The following is a 15,891-nucleotide window of genomic DNA, read 5'->3' as shown; positions in this document are numbered from 1 at the left end:
ATCTATCTATCTATCTATCTATCTATCTATCTATCTATCTATCTATCTATCTATCTATCCATCCATCTAGTAAGTATAAATTAATCTTAGAGAAAAGGAAATTAGCAAGGTGAGGGTACTCTGGGAAAGCTCTCCTGCAGGTGGTAGGATATGAACAAAATCTTGAAGGAAGTCAGGGAAGCCAGGAAACAAAGGGGTTACGGGAGAGAATTCCACACATATGGGCTAATGAGTTAAAAGGCACAGAGATGCAAATGAATGTTCTTAGAGAGAAAAGTTACTTGCCCAGGATGACACAGCTATAGAATATTTGAGATGGCTTTGAAGCCAGGTCTCCTGATTCCAAGTGGAATACTTTTCCTGCTGTGCCAATTTTGCCTCTGGAGACATATTTATCAGAGATACTATAGCTTTGGGTCATGGCTAGAAATGCCCTCTAATGACCCTCCCAAAGCAAGAATTTTAGGGTCATAAGATTCCCCTTCAGGGCCAGTTTTTGAAGGCATAGCTAAGTAGGTCACCATGTCATTAAGGGACAGTCTTTCCTCTAAAGTTCCTTCTAGCTCTACATATTTCAGTTTGTACAGATTGGGATCCCCCTTGCCTTCCTCCTCACTGCAGAATGACTTCATCATTGATGACATCTCTGTTAAATGGTGCTTTTCAATGACTATCATTTCTCTGCAATGGTGGTGTTTAACAAGGAAATGAAACTGACAAATGTTCAGATTAGATTAAATCCTATTATACAGCATCTTGATCAGGCTTTCAAACCCAAGGAAAAATCAGCAACTGGAATGTGAATGAAAATTTATATGCCATAAAAAAAGCAAAGAAGCGCTGTCCGAAGAGCAACTGCTCCTCTTCATGTTTCCAGCAATGTAGTGTGTGTATATGAGTGTGTGTGTGTGTGTGTGTGTGTGTGAAGCTGAGTGTCAACAGAAATCTAGGGGATAAGCGAAATGACATAATTACTGGGTCTTTGGAAGAAAAAAGAAAAAAAATGTCTAGTCCTTCATAGAATCATGGAATTTGAGGAGTCAGAGTTAGGAGGGGCCTTAGAACAGGGAATGTCAGAGCTGGGATGACCCTTAGAAGAGAGAAAGGTCTTTTCCAATGAGTGGCCAAAGTATTTAAGTTTCATCTTCAGTATATAACCTTCCAGTGAGTGGCCTGAATTTATTTCTTTAAGTATTGATTTGATCTCCTTGTTGTCCAGAGGACTCTCAAAAGTCTCCTCCAGCACCACAACTCAAAAGAGGTCATTCTGTAGAGCTCAGCTTTTTTCATAGCCCAACTTTCACAGCCATACATTGCTACTGTTGTTACACACATTAATTGTTGTTGTTGAGTTGTTTGAGTCACGTCCAAGTCTTTGGGGTTTTCTTGGTTTGCCATTTCCTTCTCCAGCTCATTTTACAAATGAGGAAACTGAGGCCAATAGGGTTAAGTGACTTGCCCAGAGTCAATGGCCCAGGTATTAAATGTCTGAAGCTGGATTTGAATTCAAGAAGATGAGTCTTCCTCACTCCAGCCTGACACTCTATCTACTGTGCCCCCTAACTGCCCCAAATTAATTAATTAGAAGACAAAAGGATCTCCAATATTACACTTGAGGGGAAATTCTCACCAGCTGGGGACTTCATGGAGGAGGTGGCATTTGAACTGGGCTTGAAAAGATTTTTGAATTCAGAAAGGGTCAAAGATGCCTAGATCTCCCAGATTTCAAGGTCAATGTTCTATTACCTATACTAAGATGCCCACTGAAAGTTTAGGTGACTTGTATATTGTAAGGAGCTAAATAGGGACTTGCACTTAGGACCTCTAACTTCAAATCCAGGAATCTTTTGACTTCTCCAGGCCAGTTTTCTCATCAAGGAGGGAAAATCAGGATAAAAGGGTTCTGAAAACCAACAGGGCTATTAAGATAATTTAGGTCTCTCCATCTGCAGGAGATCGAATAAATAAGGTCTCAGTGTTTGCAGCAATAAATAAGGAAACCCTGTGTCTGCAAATTCACAGCAGCCAGGGCTGTGAGCCAGGAAGAGTATGCTCAGAGAACCAAGGGGGATGCGCACAGCTCAGGGGTCTAACTTTGCAGTCAGGATGCAGAAAATAAACAAGGAGAGGCAGATGCCTGTGTTTGCAGGCGAGGGAGGCATCAAGGGCTCAAAGGACATGATTTACTGGGAATCTTCAGTCCCTAACCTTCTTTTATGTCCTTAGCTAGTGGGGTAGTGAGATGCATGCTGGCCCTGGAGTCACAGGATGCGACAGCTTCAGAATTGGATGGGACCTTAGAGGCCATCCACCCCCAACTGTATCTGGAGAAGAATCTCATCCATAATACCCCTGACTACCAGCCTTCTTGCCTCTGTTTGGTAATCTATGAGGAAGGGGAGCCTCTCATCCCCAAAGTGAGCCTGTGGACTTAGCCTCTCAAGTCCCCAGGCAAATAAGAGGGGATTGACGAAAGTGCAACATGTTGGCCAAAGCAGTAGATTTGGGGTCAGGCAACCACGGGCTCAAATTCACCCCCCAGAAATTTACTACCTGGGTAACCCCTGAGAAGTCATTTTATCCAAGGGTTCACTTTTTCTTCCTTAAATACAAGGATGTGAATTACATAACAATTGGGGTCCCTCCTAGCTCCAACTCTATGACTGGTGTTTATGCAGAGTTCCCCCACTGGGAGCTCCTGATCCAGATCCAGACCTTCTCCTACACCCCCCTCCTCAAAAGTCCAAACTATTTTACAAGGACAGGGTGTAGACAGTTAATATAGGACCCTGTTCTTCATCATTGGTTATTAAATTAAATAGAGCTCATTGTGAGGAAGGTGGTGTTTTTTTTCCCCTTAATATTCAAATCCAACTCTGCAAATTCTGAGTCAGGGGATGTCCCTGGCATAAATGTCTGCCCATTCAACTCTATCCTCCAGCAGCTGTCAAGCTGACCTTCCTAAAACTCAGGTGCCACCAAGTCATTCCCCTATTCAATCAACTTCAGTGGCTTCCCAAAATCCCCAGCCAGGACCAAATAAAACATTCTGTTGGGCATTTATAGCATTTCATTACCCGCTGTGCCCTTCCCCTATCCCACCCCCACCCTGCTATATTCCTTGTCTTTTTGCTCCTTAAAAACTCTCTTTCTCCCAATTTGGTAGAGCTCTGGGACCAAGCCTTTCCGTATATAAACTTCAATTTACCTCTTTCATACCAACGGTCTCTTTCCCATCTTTAGTAACAGTGTGAAGTCTTCCTATTGAATGAATGGTTGAAGAATGAAGGAAACCACAGAGATTTATCAGTTTTGATTCCCAGCATGGTGGTATTTAGATTTAGAAGGAGACAGACAGTCTCAGCTAACCACCTGGTGTAGTTGGAGTGGACTGAATGCTGGACTTGGAGTTAGCAAGACCTGAGTCCAAATTCTACTTCAGACATTCACTGTGTAACATCTAACCTCTCTCAGCCTCAGTTTCCTCATCTGTAAAACAGGTGTAATAATAGCACAGACATCTGAGGGTTGTTTCGAGGATCAAATGAGATAAAACATGTAAAGCTAACCTTAAAATACTGAACATTTTTATCATTATGATGCTGATAATGGGGAAACTGAGGCCAAAGGAAAGGGAACAATTTGCCGATGTTTGCACAGGGAGTAAGCACACAGCATACTTCAAACCGGGTCTTCTGTCTGCCAGTCCATGGCTTTGCTTTTTCTCTAACAAATCCTTTTCACCATTAGCAGCTTGACTAGGCAGGTACCTGTCATTCACCTGTAGATCATCTGCATTGTTTCCCCCCTTACACGCACACACACGTGCACACACACACACACACACACGCACACACAGCTTCTAGTGCCTTATTCTTCTCTCTGAAAGTAATTCACATTTACTCATTTGTGGCTATGTTTTGTTTCTCCCCATCCATACCCTACAACTGTAACAGAAACACAGAAGCACCTCCAGGGCAGGGCTTTATCATTGATTGTCCCTAAGGCTTAGAAAAAGGTCTGGTGGGTACTCTTTCAGCATTTAGTAAGTGGATACCATATGGCAGGCACCAGGCTGACCACTGGGGAATACAAAGAAAGCCTGCCCTCAAGGAGCTCACAGTCTGGCTACGTGCAAAGTCTATGAGAATGAGATCCATGAGGAGTAGAAGGAAGGAGATCCAAAAGAGGACGCTATCAGCATCTGGAGAAGTAAAGGTGACGAATTAATGCTGACTGAGTGACTGAGTGACTGAGTGAGTGACTGAGTGAATGGAAGTAAAGGAGGAAAAGTGCCCTGCTCTGGATGCTCAGCTGTGGATTCCTGAGAACTGCTCTTCTATTCTCGGCTTGGCCCATCAGATTTCAACCTGGTGACTCTAAGGAATGAAGAATGATGTTGTCCTTCCATGACAATCCCTGATGTGGAAGGAGGAGGGTGTGTAGCCAGGCCATGGCAAGCCAGGCCTCGGACCTCAGGGAGATCACCATCTCATGTGGTGTGCTTTCATCTGGATCGTGTTCATCGCCGCAGAGGATATCAAGGACCTGGTCTGACCTGGACACAGCAGCATTCTCAGGATAGGGCCGGAATTCAAGCCTGACTCCTAAGGTGGGAAGGGAAACAATTCACAAAGACCTGGCAGCTCGGAGGTCTAAGGTGATGCCACCACACCCAGGAGACACACCAGGGACAAGCAGTTTGGGTTTCATTCATTTCAACTCAGAAAACACTTGTAGGTCTCAAATACATATTAGACATTGTACAAGGTGCTGGAGACACAAACACAGGAAAGAATTCTTTCCCTCAAGGATCTTATATTCCTACAATAGACAGTATGATATACATGGAGATAAAAAAATACAAGAGTAATTCAAGGTAGGACAAACACAGCCAAATGCGGGGTCAGGAAGATGAGGGTCTAAGTCCTGCCTCAGGAACATAATAACCGGGGCCACGTGACTAGCCTAATAATCTCTCTGACTTACACCTGGCAGATGAACAGCAGGGGAAAGAGCTGTGACAACCACAGGGCCTAACAATGATAAAACCAATTCATTTCAATTTAACAAGTGCTTGGTAAGACTCTGCTTTGTGCGGGACATGACATCACGGACAGGGCACTGGACTTGGTGTCTGGAAGATGCCAAAGACTCACCTGCTGTGTGACTTTGGGCAAATCATGTAATATTTTGCCTCAGTTTTTTCATTTGGAAATGAGGGTTATAATAGCACTCCCTTCAGATGGCTGCTGATAATGGGCTGAAGTAGTATGGAGAACACCTTTTCAGTCTTAAAGTGTTCGATAAATGGTCACTATTATAAAGCATTAGTGAGGGTCTAGTCAGGCATCAAGAGGCCCATTATCAGAAGACGGAATGAGGGGAGATAAGTGGACATGAAGGGAGGAGTGCTGGACGTGGGGTGAGAATGCAGAGGCTGAGCCTTGGCTGGGCTGGCTTTTCTCCTTTTGGAAAATGGAAGCAGATGAATACAGAGCATCTATTTTCAATGAATTGTTGCAAAGTTCAAATAATATGACATAAATAAAGGGATATGTACATTTCAAAGCAATACAATTGCCAGATGTCATGATCTGTAATGATCTCAAGGGCAGCTAGGCTGCACAGTAGATAGAACCCTGGGCCTGGAATCAAGAAGACTTGAGTACAAATTCAACCTCACTTACTAGCTGTGTGACACTGGTCAAGTCACTTAACCCTTTTGTCTCTGTTTTCTCATCTGCAAAATGAGCCAGAGAAGGAAATGGCAAAGCACTCCCATATTTTTGCTAAGAAAACCTCAAGTGGGGACACAAAGAGCCAGACACAATTGGAAATGACTGAACAACAAAAACAATGTTCATACAAGGTGCTAGGAGGTCTGGTCTATAGAAAGACTTAAGGGGGTCATGATAACTGTGTTTAGGTATTTGAAGGCTGCCCAGGAATGATTAATCTGGTCTTGTTTGGCCCTCAAGGGCAGAAATAGAAAAGGGGTGGGTGGGTGAAAGGGTAGATAGGGATTTTTTCCTTATTATTGTTAGGGAAAAAATTAACTTTTCATTATTTGTAAAGCTGTAACAGTTCCTTTCACGATACCTATGATTAGGAAGTGCTTTGGAAATACTAAGGCTAAATATATGAATTACTCAGAGGGCAATAACAGGACTTGATTTCACCATATTCTTAGACTTTTTAAGCTGAAAGGGTCAAGGTCATCAGAGGCTATGACCAAATCACCCCCAAGGCCGGCCCCTCCAGGCTTGGTGGCTCTTGGGACTGAATGGCCATGAAGGTGGCCACCCCTTTCCTCTTGGACCTTGAGCATGACAGGGCCAGCCCCAGGGGCTCTATCACCGAGAGAACAATTGGATTCCTTCTCTCAATAAAATATGCATCTCATTTCCATACTTCAGAAGCATCTCTGCGGTGAACAATCTGGAGACTCCAAATACTCTCCTGGGGACTGGGCAAGGAGAAGCTTGACCTTTGGTGACAGAACAAAATCCTGCCACGTGGGCACAATGTTTCAGCCTTACTGGATGCTGCAGATTCTCATGAGAGGCAAGAGTGGGCACAGATGTTTCCTTTGAAAGCCAGCTGTCTACTTGGTGATGCAAGTGATGGGGAAAAGAAGGTTCTGTTCTTTGGAGCCATGTTGTGGGGGGGGGGGGGAGTTCCATGGTGCATTAGAGAAGGGTCTCAGATTCAGAGCTGGGAGATCTGGGTTCAAATCCTAACGGAGTCACTTATTGGTGAGCTCTTCAGACAATTACTTCCCTTCTCAGGCTTTCAAGTTCTCTATATCTAAATAGTAAAAGGAGCTCTGAATGGCATGATCACTGAGGCCTCCTCCAGCTCAGATGACCCACGATTCTGTGAAGTGTCTGCTACTTAACTCAGGGAGGATGGCAGGAGATGCACAGAAGCCAAGCAGACTCCTTATGGGAGGAAGTATAAAGGAAGGAGCACTGGCCCTGTGACTATAAGGGTTCCAATCTCACCTCTTTTGTTTACTACCTATTTGACCTGGCACAAGCGACTTTACCTCCTTGGCTGTCACTATATTCCTCTATCAAATAAGGGGGTTGGAGAGGCAGCCTGGACTAGCAGAAAAGGAAATAGTTCTTAAGTCAATAGACGAGTTCAAATCCAGACTCAGTCCCTTACTCTATGCATGCAACTGAATAAGTCACTTTATTTCTTTAGGTCTCAGTTGTAGAACAAAGAAGATGGACTAGATAGCCTCTGAAACTCCCTCCAGCCATAGAACTATTAACTTTGAGATGAGTCAGAACCTGGTATAAGTGGTATGGAATGACCACTGGCCTCCCTTCTACCTCAGAGATAGGGATGGGGACATGGGGGCAGCTGAGTGGCACAGGAGTAGAGTTTTGGAAACAGTCAGGAGACCTAAGTTTGCGTCCTGCCTCAGACACTTATGTAACACTGGGTGCATCATTTCTTAGGCCTATGTTTCCTCATCTATAAAATGGGAAAAATAAAATCATCCATTTCCCAGGGTAGCTGTGAGGATGAATCAGATGTTTATGAAGCTTCACTATATAAATGAGAAGCAATGATGGTGATACTGATGTAGCAGCTGCCTGAGTTTTCTGAATATTGTTCCACCAGATCAGTGGAGAGATGGTGGGCTCCAATTGCCAGCCCACAGAGCAGACCAGCAGCTTATCTCTTAGAGAGAAGCACCTTGCTCTTAGCTGTACAGCCAGAATCCATCAGGGGTAGGGCATGAACCCAAGTCCCTCTAGCTCTGCCCACTACACTACATTGCCTATTTTTAGCTAACTACAGGATGCCCCCAAAACCTAAGTGCACTTTTAAGATTTCACTGAGACCCAGCACCTATGTGCCTAGTTTTATTAAACACCTATTATGTGCCCGGTACTATGCAAAAGGTTGGTGCCCATACATGGGCTACCAAACCCAAGACATTAGAGGGTTATATGTAAAAAAAAAGGATTCTTTAATTACCTAAGTGATAATTCAGAAAATCTTAGGACATACAGGGCAGTGTTAGGTAGGGGAAGAAACAGGGGTCAGGAGGCCCAATTCTGCCACAGAAGAGTAGTGGCTCACTTTGTCTGAACCACCAACGCCTGACCAGTCCAATCTGATGTGTAAATCTACTCTACAGAAACCTCAATAGGTGGTCCATGCCATTGGGGAAAAACCCTAAGCCAAGCAGACATAGACTGGAAATAGGCTGCGCCATAGGACACAGGTCAGCCGCACATCCCAGATCCTCGGGGCTTGAACAGCTCTCAGAAGTCAAAGACTCCAGTGTCCATCTGAGCAGAAATCCTACCTACATTATCCCTGACTAGTGGACATTGAATGTCTGCTTCATGGTCCTATGGGATGGGGAACCAACTGGCTGTTGAGGAAATCCATTCTATTTCAGGGACAGCTCCAAGTATAACATTTTCCCTTCCACTGAACCAAAATCTGCCTCTCTGCAGTTGTCTTCCCTGGCAGAGGCCTTTCTGATCACACGTTCCAGCCCTGCCGTTTTCTAATTTCTCTCTCTGGGGCCAAGCAGAATCACCCTTATTTCTCTTCAATGGGGAAGATCTTCAGCCACCTTAAGCCTGATCTTGTGTATCCTCTTCTCCAGGCTAAGCTGCCTTAGCTCCTTTGTACTGGTCCTCAGCCCAGCAGCATCCCCAGGCCTTTCACCTTCCTGACCCACCTCCTCGGAATGTCCTTTAATTCATCACAGAATCTTTGTACTGAAGCAGCCTTCAGAGGCCATCACAAGTTGTACCTATAAATGGATTCCCTCTGCACAACCTCATCTAATAATCTTGTACCTCTATATACACACATTTTGTCTCTCTTGGCTACAGCCAACTCGCCATCTTGTCTTGGTGTCAGCATTGGCTCATACAATGACTGGTATACCACAGGTGCCTAATAAATGCTTGATGATATACTGAGAGGGAACATACTACCACCAGAATCACTTCTGGATAGTTCTCAGACAAGGAGATATTCCTTCAGTCATTCAAATTCGAGCTCTCTATAACTCATACCAGTTTCTCCTCCCAAAGGAAATGTATACCAAAGCCAGTTTAGAGGGAAAGTTAGCTGTCCAACTGGGAATGCTATCAACCAGGGGATGTGCATTTAAACTCCTCTTTTCCTCCCACCTCCCCAGGTGTGGAATGATCTGTGGGATCTGCTACACTGGGCCTGGCCAGAAGGCCCAGGAGGGGGTGCCTGATAAGGCCCACAGTGTTGGTGAACTGCAGTATGATGGGGAGTCAGATGGCCAGACAAGCAGATGGGAATTTAATAGTCCCCAACAAACATTTATTAGGCGACTACTTTGTACAAAGCAATGCACAAACCTTACACACTCCATAAATGGTAGCTATAGGGATGATGACCCGATTTAAAGTGTCATTAGAGCCTAGTTCTGAAGCTAAAAGGAACTTTGGGGCCAGTGAGTACAACTTACTCATTTAACAGATAAAGAAACTGAGGCCAGATAGGAGCGGGAACGTGCCCAAAGCTGCATAGCTAGTAAGTGTGTAAGTAAGGACTTGAGGCCAGATCTCACTGGGCCCCAAACCAGCAGCCAGTCTAAACTCCTACAGAGATGTGAAGAGACCTACAAAGGGAAGGTCTCATAGAACAGGTGCTATTTCTTCTGGACTTTAAACGTTGGGTAGGTAGCAATTTTACCGGCATAGAGGGGGAAGGGAGGACATTCCATTTGTCCTGCAACTCAACCCTCCCATATGTGTGTCTCCCCCAATTAGGATGCACGCTCCGCTGAGTAGGGACTGCCTTGCTTCTTCTATTTGTATGCCTAGATTTAGCATAGCACTTGGCACACGGTAAGCTCTTAAAAATTCATTCATTCACTCACTCACTCATTCATCCATTTGTTCACCCATTCCAGGCTTGGGAAATAGCTTAGGCGTATGCGTGAGTTTGTTCTCTTATGCTGAAGCAGCACAGGATGGCATCCCAAAGAAGAAGAGCTCCTTTCATAATCAGAGAACTTGGGTTGACTACAGGCTCTGTCACTTACACTGGAGAAGTCATTTAGACTTCTTGGACTCAGTTTCCTTATCTATAAAATGAGGCCATGTTTTCTAAGGCTCCTCCTGTCTCTAAGTCTATGGATAGACTTCCTTGCTCTATGATCCTTACTTGGTTGGGGGAACAGAAGAATCTCCCTTTGCTGTAGCATGGAAATTAGTCACATGACAGAGATGACGCTGGGGTCAGGGAAGGTGGATTGTCAAGACCCTCGAATGTCCAAAAGAAGAGCCTAAACTTTATTTGGCAGACAACAGGAAGGCACTGGAAGTATTTGCACAGAGCAGATCTCCAGTCACACAATGATCATTTACCATGCTTTAACATGGGTCGGAGCAGACAAGAGAATGAACAAGGACCCTCTTCCCTTGACGTCTTCAAGCAAATGCTCAACGGCTCCTTGTTGGGTCGGGGATATCACAGAAGAAGGGGATTCTTGCCCAGGAATGATATGGATTAAGAAGCCACTGAGGTTCTTTCCAGCTTAGAGATGGTTCCAGGACAAGTTCTCACACTGATGTGATGGCAGATCTTACCAAGTGTTGAGCTACCCCCTAATTGTTATTACAGTCCTGTAGATAAACCCAGGCCCTGTCTCCCAGTGAACACGGGGGAAGAGGACCCACAACCACTAATAACAAGCTAGATATAGAGAAAGGATTGAATCTGCAAACCTTTTGGAGTCAGAGGAGGAAGCCAAAAGAGAGGGGAGGAGATGAAGAACCCCTTGGTGGGATGATGCTGCTGATTATGACCTTTGGGTCTCAGGACCCCTTTATACTCTTAAAAACTATTGAAGACACCCCTCTACCCCGCCATGAGCTTTTGTTTACATGGATTGTCTATTAATAGTTAAACTGTCAGGAATGAAAATGTCTTAGTATTAGCATGAAAAGAATTTTGACCTCATAGACACTCTGGAAGGGTTATGGGAATCTGCAAAGCTCCCCAGATCACACCGTGAGAACCACAGCTGCAGGTTAAGGCCCTGTTGTTTAACGGCTGCCCTCAACGTGACCCAGAAGCTGCAGGGATGAAGCTGGCCCCATCTGCTTGCCCTTCCAGATGTGAGCAGCCCTAGCTGGAGCAGGAGAGCAAGCAGATGCAGATGTCAGGGCAAGAGATTTTACAAATGAACTGGACAGGGGTGAAGGAGCAATTGTTAGATGTTGCCTATGTCAGAGGCCATTGTCTAGCATTTGGGCTTAATTGTTTTTCTTTGATATAAGGGAGGCATCAGGTGTGCAGCGAGGTAGAGAGGAGGAGAATCAGAAAAATCTATGATATGAAAACAAAAACTGTGAATAAAACTTATTTTAAATAATAAAGAGTATCTTTTTTTAGAAACAAAAATCTAGCAGGGGGAAGAAGACTGCAGACCTTGAAGCAGGCAGGAATTCAGAGGGCATCAGGTTCACCCTCTTATTTTCCAAATGATGAATGTGAGACCCATTTAAAGTGACTTACTCGGTATCACAGAGGTAGGAAGTATCAGACGTGGGATCTGAACCCAGGGCCTTCTGATCTTGAGTCAGGGCCCCTGCACCTGTTCCACATTGTTCTGTCTCCTTCAGGAGAAGCAAGGGAGATGGGAGTTGGACACGGAAGACGTTCTTCAAAATGTGCTTCCATCTGCTTTTGGCAATAATCACTGTCATTTCCACAGTGCTCGAACATTTGTCAAGTTATATCTATATCTTTCTCTATATATATTTCTCTATGTATGTATATTTATGTGTATGTGTGTGTGTACTCATAGTCATACATACACATACACTCATAGAATTTAACTTGATTATACTAAGAGCCCTGTGACGTAGACACTCCAAATACTATTATCTCTGTTTTGGAGTTAAGGATACTGAGGCTCAGTGACAATCATGCATCCAGTGAGTGTTAGAGGCAGGACTGGAACCTGTGTCTTTCTAACTCTAAGGTGAGCGGCTAACCAGGATTCCACACCAACTTGGGCCACACTACCAATCACTGACATGAGAAACTTCATTTTAGAAACATCTTCTATGGGTGGGGAACCTGTGGCCTCAAGACCACAGGTCATCTTGGGTGCGGCCTTTTGACTGAGTCCAAGGTTTATAGAACAAATCCTTTTATGAAGGGGATTTGTTCTGTGACTTTTGGATTCAGTCAAAGGGCTGCACTTGAGGACCTAGAAGGCCACATGTAGCCATGAGGCGGCAGGTTCCCCACCCCTGATTAAACCAGACTATTCAGACCTGGTAAATTCAGAAAAGAGACACACATGGAATTTACATTCCCAGAGAGCACCACCAAGCCTGAGGGGCACAGTCCTTAATAAATATCCCCAGTAGCCATTGAGGCTGTTAATGCCAAAGGCTCCCTGCGTATCTAAATCAGTTAGTGGTAAGCTGGGCAATTTGGAGCCAAATTGAATTGTGGAGGTTTGTATAATAGGAGCTGCAAAAAATCGAATAGAAAAATGCAGACAAGTGTCTCAATGACAAAGGGACTTGATTAAATGGATCGCTAGTGAGGACAGAAACTCTGGTTTTTTGTTGTTTTTTTTTCCCCAGGAGCAGGAGAACATTAGTCAGTCATTACCGATTGTCTGTGATTTTCTGTTTGCCTTTGGAGGGTACACATTTTAATCCTGTGTGTCTTATAGAGTCACAACTCCATCAAAGACTGTCTCCTTTCGTGACTCACACAGTGAGTTACAATAGTAAATGCTTATTGTTAATAAGATGAATAATTATATATATTAATATTATGATAAGAGGAGTCTAGGGCTGTCTAACAACAATAAACATATAGGCACATAGTACTTTATATCTTACAGATTGCTTTCTCAGTAACAACTCTGCACAGCCAGACTGACGGAATCACAGCAATTGAGACATGGATGGGAAGTCAGGACCACCTCCTCCAACCTCGATCCACATCAGAACCTACATGACCATGGGCCATCTGATGTCTTCTTGAAGACATCCGGGGAGGGGGCCCACTGGCTCCTGAGGCAAGCCATTCCACTTTGAAACACCTCTAATTGCTAGGAAGTTCTTCCTAATTTTTAGCCCCAAATGTCCTCCTTCAACCTCTACCGATTGCTTCTGGTCCAGTCCTCCAGGTCCACACAGAATAATCCTGAGCTCAGTTTTGCATGACACATATTCCAGTACTTAAAGATAGCTATCATATCTTCTCCAGGCCCATCATGCCTAGTTCTGTCAGGTGATTCTCATGACACAGACTCAAGAATCTTTAACATTCTACTTGCCTCCTTTGGAGGCAGCTCTCTGGTTTATCAATGTCCTTCTTAAACTGTGGTGTCCAGAACTGAAACCGATCCTACAGAAGTGATCTGACCATGTATGGAGTCCAGAAGGACTATCAGTCCCTTGTTCCCAGAAGCTGAGTCTCACTTAATGCAGCCTCAGATGCCTAGAGCCTTGTGGCTGCCATTGTACATAAGGCCACTAAAAGCCCTGGATCTTTTTCAGCTAAATTCCTGACTGGCTACAGCAACCTTATTCTGTGCTTCTGACCTCTAGTTCTTAAAAAAAGTATAAGACCTTACATTTATCCCTATTGTTTTTCTGGTTATTTGGTCCGTATCAATTTTCTTCCCTTTCTTGCAAAAAGAATTCTTTTTGGATCCCGATTCAATCATACATCACGTCTACCCCAACCAGGTTTATCTTACCTATAGATTCAACTAGAACTCTTTCTATGCCTTTATCCAAACCAATGACAGATGTGTTTAAATAGCACTGAACCAAGCACAGGTTCCTAGGGGGTGGGGCATCTTCCAAAAAGACATTCAATCTGGGCCATTCCAAATCCATTTAACTATAAGATTGCATATCCTGAAACTATGAGTGCTTTTAGTATTATAATTTCCATTTTACAGATGAAGAAACTGAGGCAGTTCCATCCAAGTCACATTTATTAAGTCCTTCTATGTGTAAAGCAGTGAGAGTTTTAAGTAATTTTTTTCTCAAGGCATTACAGCTAACAAGCGCTGCAGTCAGTTGAACTTGGGTCTTCTAATTCTAGCTGTTGAATGAAAAAAAGACAAGAAGGAAGAAAAGAAGAAAGGAAGGAAGAAAGAAAGAAAGAAGGAAAACTGGTATGCATCATTCATGATACAGGTATATTTGGGTGGATGATCTTTGCTTTCTGAGTGGTGGAAGGAAGGAGCCAGTTATTCCCCTGTTTTGTTAAGTGACAGTGGTCCCAACACTAGATAGGGGCATGTTTTGGGGGGTGACTTACGATGAGTTCTGTGGAATGAATGAATGAAGGAAGTGGCAGGTTGGATATGAAGGATCCTTTCCTGAATCTAAAGGTAGCCAGAGAAGTTTTCCACATCATGATTCTTTTTCTATTCATACACAACTAAAAAGCATGGAGTTGGTCTTGGAGTCGAGATTACAGTCATTCTGGGTGCCTTCACTCCAAATTATGTGTACATGTCAGCAAACCCATTCACACAATGTTAACATGATTTAGAGATCGATGCTAATTCTTTTTTTCCATCCAGATCTGTGATTTTGTTTGGACTGTGGGCCACCTGTTGTAGAAATACCCTAGGGATGGAATTGGCAGCTCTTTAAAAGAGATCTTCCTGGGATTTTTGAGAAACGGAGTGACTTTCCCAGGGTCACAGAGTTTGCATTTGCCAAAAATAAGACTTGAACACAAATCTTTCTTGATTCCAATCCTGGGATACAATCCACTATTCCAGGATCTCTCTGAATGCTATTCAACACAATAATACTCTGCTGATGTTTCCATACATTGCTCTCTCCTATAAACTGAAGCTGATAATGACAGGAAAGAAAGTCTTTCCTTTTACTGTTAAGTGTCTAATTAATTCTTCAGTGAGGGAGTAAGGAGAAAAAGATTCTCTTCAGAGCAATATGATATTATATATACATATATATATACACACACACAGAGATACAATACATACATGTGTGTATGTGCAGGTATACACATATGCATACATGTGTCTATACATACATATACGTATACACATACACATACATATACCTATAGATGTAGAATTTTAAAGCTCTGGAAGGTGGCTTGTCCCAGAACCCTAGATTCTTATATTGGGTAGGATGAAACATTAGAGCTTATCTAAGCCCAAGTTGATACAGTCATTTTGTCACTGCCTCCTTCCTCTTCCTTTAAAGGTTAGGAATAAAAGAGTGGATGTGTGTATAAAAAGACAGTGATCACTGTAGGCTACAGGTGACCTCTGCAACAGTCCTGCTCTCCATCTTACAGCACAGTAAGATGACCCCACGGTCCTGAAGACTGACTTAGGGATCTATGTTCCAGTAGGTCATAATAAAGGCTGGAAGAGACCTGCAAGGCCTTCTAGATCAATACCATCTTTTTTCAGATGAGGAAACCGAGGTCCATGTGTGTGAAATGAATTGGCCAAAGCCACATATGGTATAAGTATTCAAGATGGGAGTGGAACAAAAGTTCTTTGACTTCAGTGCCAGGTTCTACCAATCTACCAACTGAAAACGCCTTGTCAATGCCAGTAGAGAAGTCTGGAGAGGCCTATTGCCAAAAGGCTGGTCAGTAGGTGATAATTTTTTTGGTGTGGGAGACTAGACTTTTTTATGAGTCACACCACCCCATATGAACTTAAGAGACCTAGATTTGTATTAGCATGTGAAGTTGCTCTGTCCCCCCAACAGTGAAACCAGGGCTTATTACAATATCTGAGTGAATGACATAACACATCACTAAAACTTCAGGGCATGGAAAACCACGTGGATATGTGCCTTAACCTACTTCCATCTGAGTGCTGAC

The 15,891-nt window shown here is 43.6% G+C and overlaps 1 protein-coding gene across 1 annotated transcript in view; it reads right to left on the bottom strand.

Annotated features, from left to right (window-relative positions):
* Positions 1–15,891, bottom strand: part of LOC138165306 (disabled homolog 1-like) — a 484,798-nt gene that overhangs the window by 71,853 nt on the left and 397,054 nt on the right. The window lies entirely within an intron of this gene.

This window comes from Petaurus breviceps, unplaced genomic scaffold (assembly GCF_028583685.1).
Source record: "Petaurus breviceps papuanus isolate PSGF00001 unplaced genomic scaffold, PetGlider_PUasm1.0 208, whole genome shotgun sequence".
NCBI lineage: Eukaryota > Metazoa > Chordata > Mammalia > Diprotodontia > Petauridae > Petaurus > Petaurus breviceps.
The sequence above is the reverse complement of the archived record's forward strand: the minus strand, read 5'-3'. Positions and strand labels throughout refer to the sequence as shown.